The sequence below is a fragment of the Ruditapes philippinarum genome, unplaced genomic scaffold (assembly GCF_026571515.1).
Source record: "Ruditapes philippinarum isolate M1 unplaced genomic scaffold, ASM2657151v2 ctg9389_1_1_1_1, whole genome shotgun sequence".
NCBI lineage: Eukaryota > Metazoa > Mollusca > Bivalvia > Venerida > Veneridae > Ruditapes > Ruditapes philippinarum.
In genome coordinates, this window is record NW_026865330.1 from 1,906 (window position 1) to 12,372 (window position 10,467).

A 10,467-nucleotide genomic window follows, 5' to 3' on the forward strand; every position below is an offset into this window, starting at 1 on the left:
TCAAGAAGTTGAAATCCTACCACCGGTCTTTCGTATTTAAGACAGTGACTGATAAAATCAAAGTACTGCAGGTACTAATGATGAACGTACTTAACTTTTGATCCCAGTCGACTAGCATGTTTTCAATGAGAGCGGTGACATAATGATTAAAGTGTCTGCCTCTCAACCACGGATAGTGGGTTCGAGTTTGAGTTGGTTCACAATCAGATTTTCCTCATATGACACCAGTACTGGTAAGCTTCAGGAGACACACTTGAGAATGGTTTTAAAAAGCTCTAAGCTATTTTATAACAATCGAGTAAAAACGAATAGCAGCATACCTCCAGATGAGCCAAAGTATTTCAATGAAATTAAACTTGAGAAATATGCATTTTATAACATTTTAGGTAAAGTAAACAAAATCAAGATTTAAGTAATAATTTACATGTTGTGTACGATTTATGACTGATTTTTCAGTATTAATAAAAACATTTCTACGCTTTAAACTATGTTTGCTTTTTTTCTTCTTTTTGGTTTAAATTTTCGTGGGCTGCAATTGTCATTGATTAATTTAAATTCTTTTTTTTGGTTTTTTAATTATTATATTCTTTATAAATTTTTTTAATATTTTAGGAAAAATTTGCCTAATTTTGGAGGCTTCTGCCAAAAAACTGGGGTTTTATTTATTATAGGTTTCCATACTTAAAATGTGATAAAAATTTGCAGTTCCACCGGACCTTTGTAAAAATTGAATTTTTTATGATCTTTCCAATATAATAAAATTTTTTTTATTTTTGTTCGCCTAGGATTTAGGAATATAATGACAGGGGTTTTAATTTTTAACAATTTGGAAAAATTTAAAACATAAAATTTCCCAATTTAAAACATACTTATTTAAGTCCTTTCAACACAGGGGTAAAAAGACAAAAAAATAGATCAAATTGCTACTTAAAAAATTCAAACCTTTTTTTTTGTTGAAAAGGGGAATAATTCACAGCATGCACAGGTTTATTAAAATAAAATTTTATCTTCCTTGTTTCATTTTTATATACATTTTTAATTACAAAAAACTCTTTTTAATTTTTATTCTTTATTGTATTTGTTTTTTTCTTTTCTTTTGGGCTTTTTCGCCGTTTTTAATACCCTTTTTGGGGTCGATACACAAAAAATTTTCCGGTTAACTATCCAAAAAATTATATATAGCCGCCCCATGAAAAACCAACATAAGGGGTTTGGCCCACTGGACCAGACCACCGCGCATGGGGGCGCTATAACCATGGTTCCTATCAGTTTTTTACTTTTTATGGGGTTTTTTAAGCGAAAGCAGGATCCTGACGACTGCGCGACCATGCTGGTCGCAAACCCACTATGTTGGTTTTGGTGTGACGCGGCTCATATCAATTTTTCCGCAAGAGACCAACTACCAAACCCACATGATTTCTGAATCAGAGCTGAAGGACAAATAAAATATTACACTCAGTGTCCGAGCTCAATTTCAGCTCGCCCAATGATCTGAACGGACGGACATTTACCGATTTCACAATTTTCAATGTTAGTCAAAATTGTGAAATAATCACAATTTGATATTACATTCATGTATCAACAAATACAGATAACAAAAATATTAATGAAATAAAATGATTTGCGGTCATTTACATCTACATGTATTTGATAAGGCATTATGTGTCTGCGTACGAAATCTACAATCACAGACAAGCCTTTCATTTTCTTTAAAATCATTAGAAAGAAGTTTCGTCAGTTCGGATACTAAAAACAACACACAATGTGGAATATCCCAATCGCAAAATATCCCATTCGCAAAAAAAAAAAAAAATATCAAAAAATCAACGAATCCTTATAGCAAAGGTCAAATAAAACGATTAATAAATAATAATAAATAAAATGAATTTTAGAAATAAATTCTAAAATCAGCACTTGTCAATTTAAGTCACATTTAAATCAGTAAAAATCCATAGTTTCCAAAAAATTAATATGCTATATCCGCCTTTTCCCGGGAAGAACATACCAGAAACATACTAATAAACGAATGATAGCTTCCAGATTCGTATCTCTGATTGAACACTTGAACAGATGAAAGTATTCTTGTTAAAATAAACCTATTTATAAATTTTTTCTATTTCTATGCAAAGGTGTCCGAAAATGAGTCAAAGTTTCTACGCAAAGCGAAAACATTTTTCGATGCTCGTCTCGTCAAAAGTCGCGTGTAATCCTATGATTTATGTCGGCATGGATAGCCAAATTAACCCTTCCCCCCACAAACTTTTATTTCTTTAACCCCTTTGTTGTTGGTCTCCTGTTACAGTCTACAAAATGTTACTCTTTGGCCATATATATAACTGAACCATCTAATGCTTCTTTTTGGTTTTGGAATTTAAGGCAAATTTTGCCTCGAAGTAAATAAATGTTTACTTTTTATGAAAAACTTCAAATATGAGTTTTGTAATGTTTAATTAATGGTTTAAGAGAATATAAATCTTTTTTTTGAATTAGGGACAATAATGTGAAAAAATTTTTCAAAAAAGTAAAAAAGAATAATTTGATTTTCCCAAAAAAAATTTTTCACAAAAATGTACTTATGCCAAAAAGCAACCCCGAAAAAGATGGGTTTTAGGTAATTGGGCCCCCGATAACGTTTTTTGGGAACCCAAAGTAAAAAAAATTAAAAAAATTTTGAGAAATAAAAAAAAAGATCATTTCTGAGGCACAATTGACCTGTAAGTACAATTATAGTGATCTAGTATTTTGAAAACAAGATAAAATACAACTTTACATTTCGCTACAGCCATCAAGGCTTTCATGACTTGGGGGAATCGAGAACAATCTTGCATCAAAATGAGTAGTAACAAAATTTCTACAGGAATTGATGCTATATCTCAACCAAATGAGCCCAAGCTGACTTCGTCAATTCATATAAAAGGCCTATCTTTCTATTTATTTATGACCATTTAACGCATAGTTTATCTCACTATAAAAATATCTGCAAAAGGGATTTTTCCTCGGAAAGCAGTGGAACAACAAAATTATATGAAAATTGCAGGCTCGGTTTGATTGAGTTTTTTTATGAGAGATAATAAAACGAATACATCTCTATATCTAAAGCCCCCCCCCCCTGACACCGGATATGGCTGTATTCAATCTTTAACAGTAACATGCTGTACTCGATGATCCTGAATGTTTTATTTTATTTTGTTTCCCAACAAAATTGATGCCATATGGCGCCGAAACAGGAAAGATGATTTTGGCTAACCTCTGGTGTCACGAACTTACTGCAGCACCAGGGGTAACCACCTTAAATTACCTCCTGGAGCCAAGAGACGCATATATTTCAGTATTTCAAACCCATTTAGTCACTTCTTACTCATGCACGGTGGCTTCAGTTGTAATGCATCAACCCGTAAAGGCAACAATAGAAACAAAAAAACCAAAAACCACAAAAATAAAAACAACTCGAAAAAAATTCTTGTCATAACAAGATTCTTCCATAACATGCCATTTCGGGGTGAGGAAATTCTACAGAATTTTATAATCTTTTTTATCTATCTCCCTATTTTAAAAAAGCATCTCAGTGCAAAGAAAGCGAAAAAATATGGAAATTTGGTAAATTTAGATTTTTAACCCCCAAAAAAAAATTTAAATACACCATAAAAGGGAAAAAAAGATAAAATTACACTAAAAGTTTTTAAACTTTTTAAATTTCATAATTTTTTAGTCAAAAAAAATACACTAGAAGCCAAAAAAATTTTTTAACTTTCATGTTGCTAATTTTTCGGCCCTTTGATCATGACCCAGCAATTATGATACCGCCAAAACCCGGGTGCAAAGGGGCGCGGGGGACCTGCCCTAATCTTTTCCCTCTTTTACAGATCAATCAAACCGAGCTAAATTTTTCATGAAATTTTTGTTTTGATTAATGCTTCAGACAGTTTTTAAAAACCACTTAAATGTTCAAAAATTTGTTTCAAAATTTAAATACATTACACTTGAAATTTTTAAAAAAAAACAAAAAAGTTTTTCAAAATTTAAAACGCAATTTTTAAAATTTAAAAAAAACATTTAAATTTATAGAATAAACAAAAATCAAAAACACTAGAAAAAGTTTTAAAATTTTAAAAACCCTTTAATTTAATAAAAAAATTAAACCCCAATCAAAAAAAAACAATAAAGCTTCTAGTGAATTAATTCAAATAACTTTTTCCGAAAAAAACATAAAAAAATTTTGGGTTTAATGCTTTCTAACAAAAACAAGTTTTTAAAAACCTAAAAGAAGGTTTTTATTTTTGCCCGTTTTCGCGTGTAAAGCACAATAGATCTTTGTTGCCAGGCTATTTGTATTTAAAAATGTTATATGATTATAAAAATAGACTGTATTGGAGGAAAATGAAAACTGCTAAGGTCCGGAAACTGCTAAGTAACAAGTATCTTAGTTTTGATAAAATGAATAGTACACATACTATATTATATAGGGAAAAGTAAACATATCATGATAAAATAAAATCTAATAATTCAACTTATCCAACTTATTACAAAAAAATTAACGTTTGGATTTGCTAAGTGTAAATAAAAAAGCAATATTTCTATTTCCGGAATGCTGTATTATGTAAAACGTCGACTGATGATGAATAACGCAGGAAATTCAACTTTTTATTTGCCAAAATGAGTTGAATCAAGAATGTTTAGATATAATTTAAAATAAGATGATTATAAAACTGAAATCGCACTGAATAAGGAAAAGAAACCCCAACACCACCTACGACATCAAGAAACAAACAAACAACAATTAAACAACAACAACCCCCCAAAAAAATTTAAAATAAAAAACAAACGACGAGACGGACGACGGGACGACGACGACGACGACGACGCACACAACAACAAAAACAACAAACAACCCACAAAACACAAAAAAAAACAAGCAATAAAAAACACAAAACAACAGCAATAAAAAAAACCCCAGAACTATAAAAATGTAATTTGTAAATGTTATAAAGCTATACATCTGCTGTCTGTGGATTAAAAAACACCGGAAAAAATAATTCCAAAGTGCGTGGATGAGAGAAATGTATTTGCATATGTCTTTCAAACTAAATGGCACTTGCTTTAATATTCAATAGCAAAGACATTCTATTAATCATTTATTTAAAGAATCGGCCATAAGATAAAGTAAACTACATATGGGTAATTTTACCGTTAAAGTTTTTTTTTAATAAAATATTTTAATATATAATTATATAGCTTTATGATTTTTTTTACTTTGCATAACCTTAGAATTTGATAAAAGGACATTTTAAGTTTACGAGCTCGTTTTTTATAGTTACATGTATCTGCTTTTGAAAAATCAAATCATTTTCTTTTTATAGATGTACGTTTTTTTTTTTTATTTGATCGTAAAGGCCTCAAAAACGTAATTAGTGTACAGCACTAATTAGAGATAAGATGCTACAAAATTTATAAAGCTATACAACACTTGCATCAGAGGGGTATTCTTACACTGTAAGAAAATCATCGAGGTTTCCCCTAAAAAAGATCCCTTACATTGATCCTTTACAACTTTACCACTAAATACTTTTTTCGCCCATGATTAAGTGACACCTTCCGAAATCAAGAAAAAGATTAGCCCTTCACACATTAAATTTAATCGACAATCTTATTTTTAATTGGTTTGTACTTCAAAATACCTACCGTCTGTTGATGCCTTAAACATTAAAATTTTTTTGTTCATTTATAGGTTAATAAAACATTGAAGCCTTTTAAAATATTCCATCTTTAAAAAAAAAAAAAAGGCATACTAGTATATTTAGAAAAAATAAAAAAAAAAAAGAAAGAAACCACTTCTTTAGCAAATTGCCGAAAACTGATCTGAATGAAATCAAAACTGACAGTAAAGGAATTTCAAGCTAAACATACATGCTGTTACTAAATTAATACAGGAATATTTTTAGGACTGATAAGAATAATTGCCAGAGTGATATTCCTTCTCTGATGTATATTAATCATTTCTGTTGTATATTGCAAGACGATGTTTAGTCACTTTTTCAAAACAGATCAACGAACTATTTTGTTTGAAATGGATAAGATTTCTGATGGATTTGTTAGAATTTAAAGAAATTTTAATATGATTTATCTAGATTACGAACAAAAGTGAAATGTATTCGTTGCCACACATGTTTATGAAATTTTTTCAAACTTTTACACGTAACTTCAATTTCGTTTCTGAAATATTGCTTTTAAAACATTGTGTATGGATCTTGTTTGTTTAATGGTTTAGACTTCGAAAGTGTATTTTTGATATATGACATAGAATCTTGTTTCTGTAATATTCGCAAACATTGTATCACATTGCCCCCTTACATTTATCTTCGTAAGACATACCTACAGACATATATAGAGGATATTGAATGAGTATAGTTAATACTAGTTATTGAACGAGTTTAATAAAATGAATTACGAGCCCAGGCAAGGGGAAAATATTTTTTAAAATTTAACGATTCAAAAAATTTAAAAAATGAAACCCCCAATTTTTTATTCTATTTCAATCAAAAATAAAAAAACCGTTTTAAGGGGAAAAAACATTTTTCATTGACTTGCCTAAAGTAAAAAACAACTTTTAGGGTCTTGACCATTTTTTTAAAACCCAAAACATCACGTCAAAATTAGCAGGGGGGCCCGGCAATCCCTTTCCCCAAATCGACAGGGGTTTTTATAAAGTTTTTTAATACACTTTCTTTTTTAAAATTGTTTGGGTCCATCGCCTAAAAAATATGCTTTGCCATTGTTATTTAAAATTTTTTAATAGTTCAATATTTAAATGGACTTTTCTTACAGTTTTTTATGTACAGAAAATGGTTGGAAATGATTTACTACATTTTATTTAGACCACATGATGTGTGTCTATACCAATCACTTAACATTTTCAAACTTCACATGATTCGCTCATTTCGTTTTCTTCCAGAACATTTTTCATATTGTGCACAATGACATAAAAATGAAAATATCAAATATTCAGTTTTTTAATTTAATTCTGTTTAACCACATAAACCGCGGCGCAGGAGTGTAATAAAGCCATTTAATAAAAAACGATATTACACTATTGTAATAACACTTGTAATCATAGTTGGCAGAAACCTTTCTGTTGAAAATGTGCAGGTTAAATCGTAACATATACAAAATGACATGCACAGTGCGTTAACTGGAGCTCCCGGTATAGTTACCCGCACTCCAGAGCATGCCCATTGCTTGGCTCATTTTTGCTGGGGTTTACATATTGTGACGGCAGAGAAAGGGAAAGCGACAGAAAATATCCAGATTCAATGTTCGTTCATTTGGTTATTTTTTGCCGGGAGTTTCATATTGTAAAAAACAGGGGAACGTGTTTTTATGTTTGACCATATACAAAAGAAAAAGAACACCTAAACACTCGTTAATCTGATTAATATACTCGGGGCTTAACGCCCCCTCGTACAAATCAGATAACCTCGTTTTCGGTGCTCTTTCTATTACTTTGACGTGACGTCATTTGCGTTGTATAGAAACATATCGTAAAAGTGCGCTAATGTAAGCGTTTACACTATGGGTGCGTCACGGAAAAAATTAACTCATTTTAACATTTTACTGTTCTTATTTTATATATTTGATAAAATAGAATATTAAATTCGTGTAGATTCAATACGAAATTTATTGAATTCGTTGAATAATACAATATTATGCTCGCCAGAGGCTCGCATAATATGATTTTATTCAACTCGTTCAATTTAGTATTAAACTACACTCATTCAATATCCTCTATTTATTCCTTGCTCCAGTTGATCTATATTAGATTTTCTTTTTTTGTTGTCTTTGGACTTTTGGACCTCAGTGGATTTTGTTTAAGAACTTAACACGTGAAACAGAATCGATTGATGTTTTTCTTCTAAGGATCAAAAGGATCAAATGTTAACAAAAATTGGTTTTAAGAAGTGCAGACAGTCAAAACAGATAGTCTGTCAGTTTCTTGTTCAATGTAAAAGAGCGACTACATTTGGTCTGTAAAAGCAAACATCCCTTGACCCCCTCCCCTGACTCAAGTTCAGAAGAAATTTTTTTCTCGCAATATTAGAGAGTTTGGCTTAAATTCATAGCTAAATGGGTTTAATTAAATTGTATATAAAATGCTTATTTATTGAGACAGATAACTTCATTTCTATATCAATCATTGTATACTTGGTTGAAAACCCACACTCTGTATTAAGTTTTCAATTTTCTGAACAGCTCGTAGTATAAGTTTTGCCGTACAATCTAGAATATTAGTGTTATCAGAACAATATATTACCCGTGCTATTTATCATACTGCATGTTACCCATGAGTTCAGATTTTGGTATTGACAGGTTAATGACAATTGCTAACAACACGTTTGAGGTTTATCATTCGTCAAAAAAGCCGCATTCATTTGTCAAACTATGTCAAACTATGTACCATGACGTCTTATTATTTAATTAATAGATGAAACTCATAGTCGTATGTAAACGGAACGTTTATTTATTTTTTACATCTTTTTTTTAAAATTTAACTAACACGAAAAATACGATATACATGTATACTGATTATCGTGCGCACCACATAATTATCTCTTGGCCACGACTTAGTAACTCGTGGCCACGACATGGAACCGAAGTTCACTTTGCTTTTAATACGAAACTATCTTATCCGAAGAAACGTATTTTGTCAGTATCACATGACAAGTGTAAGCATATGATATTTATCATTTATATTCTTCTTTTTTATTTATTGTTAATTGGTCTTCTTCTTTTTTATTTATTGTAAATTGGTCTTTTGTTCTTTATCACGCGAAGCATACAATTTTTAATCATATGTCTAGGAAGATGAAGAAGAAGAAGAAGAAGAAGAAGAAGAAGAAGAAGATGATGATGATGATGATGATGATGATGATGATGATGATGATGATGATGATGATGATGATGATGATGATGATGATGATGATGATGATGATGACGACGACGACGACGATGACGATGATGATGAGGAGGAAAATAATGGAGATAGAAATGATGATGATATTGTTGCTGTTACGTTGTTGATGCTGGTGAGAATAATAATAGACATATTATACAACCAATTATAAAAATTATAACATTCAGTACATACTATACAACAAAGAAGACACACATAATAGTATATATATAGTATAAGTATATTTACTACAATTCATCTTTAGATAATAATAAATGTTTGAAATGTGATTAAAACAATATAAGACTTGAAAAATTTCTTACTTCTACAGGAATAGTGATCCATAACTCCATAAAGTATGTTATTGGTCATTTGAATGCATGATGTCTTTTTTCTGTGTTAATTTTAGTAAGCATGTTTTATTCTGAGATAACGGAATTAGTTTAGAGATATTTGCAGGTGTTTATTTATTTATCACTTTATACACCATGATTCCAGAAAAGTAATAACATCTAGATGTAAAAGATAACCATTTAAGATTTTGGAACATTTCAAGAGAATTGATTTTGACGGGTTTCTATAAAATAATTCTGGCGTTTCTTTTTTGTAATTTGGTTCTTCTATTCAGGTCTGATTTGTTACTTTGGGACCATGTAATACATCCATAATCAAATTATAAAATAATTGTTTCATTTTCGATGTAAGAAATATTTGTATTCCTTTCAACAGGGCTATTTTAGAAGCAAGCTGAGAACACGTTTTGTCAATATGTGTTTTCCAAGATAGACAGTTATCAATATGCAATACCAGTAGCTTTTGACAATGAACATTATTTATTGTCCAATTCTCAATATGCAGAGAAAGACTGTCTATATTATTCATTTTACATTTTGATCCAATTATCATGCACGTTCACTTGTCTTTTCTGGATTAATGGCCATATTATTGAGAGAGCACCATTCCTGTATTTTTAATAATAAGTCTAGCTGAAACTCAGACTGTATATTACTCAAACTTTGGTCAGCTATAGCTATGTATAATGTTGAATCATGTGCATACGAAGTGCCCAAAAGCTCTTCATCTGCACGCGTAGGTCGGTAACAGTGATAACATCTACATGTATCTTTACGGGGAATGTGTTTGACCTATCGCATGTGCATAAAACTATAGCTACTTATTGCACAAAATCATTAGTTAATCATTGTAAAGTTGTTCCATGAACAACGGTTGTGTTAAATTCAAACAATAAACTATCCTGACAACAGCTGCTATTTCAAGTTTTATCAAAAATCCTTGATGCATCCAAGTCCTTCACCAATCTATAATGATCCAATAATTCCAAAGGAACATTTTTAAAAAATTATTTTTCAGAAGACTCTTGAATTTACGTTTTATTATGTGTCGAGAAATATTTTCCATGGTGCCGGATAATGGCCATCATACATTTGTGTGTATTATCTAGAAACCTTCAGAGAAATAAAATTCATTGAAGGCCAGAATGCTTGAAAATGTTTTGAAATGAA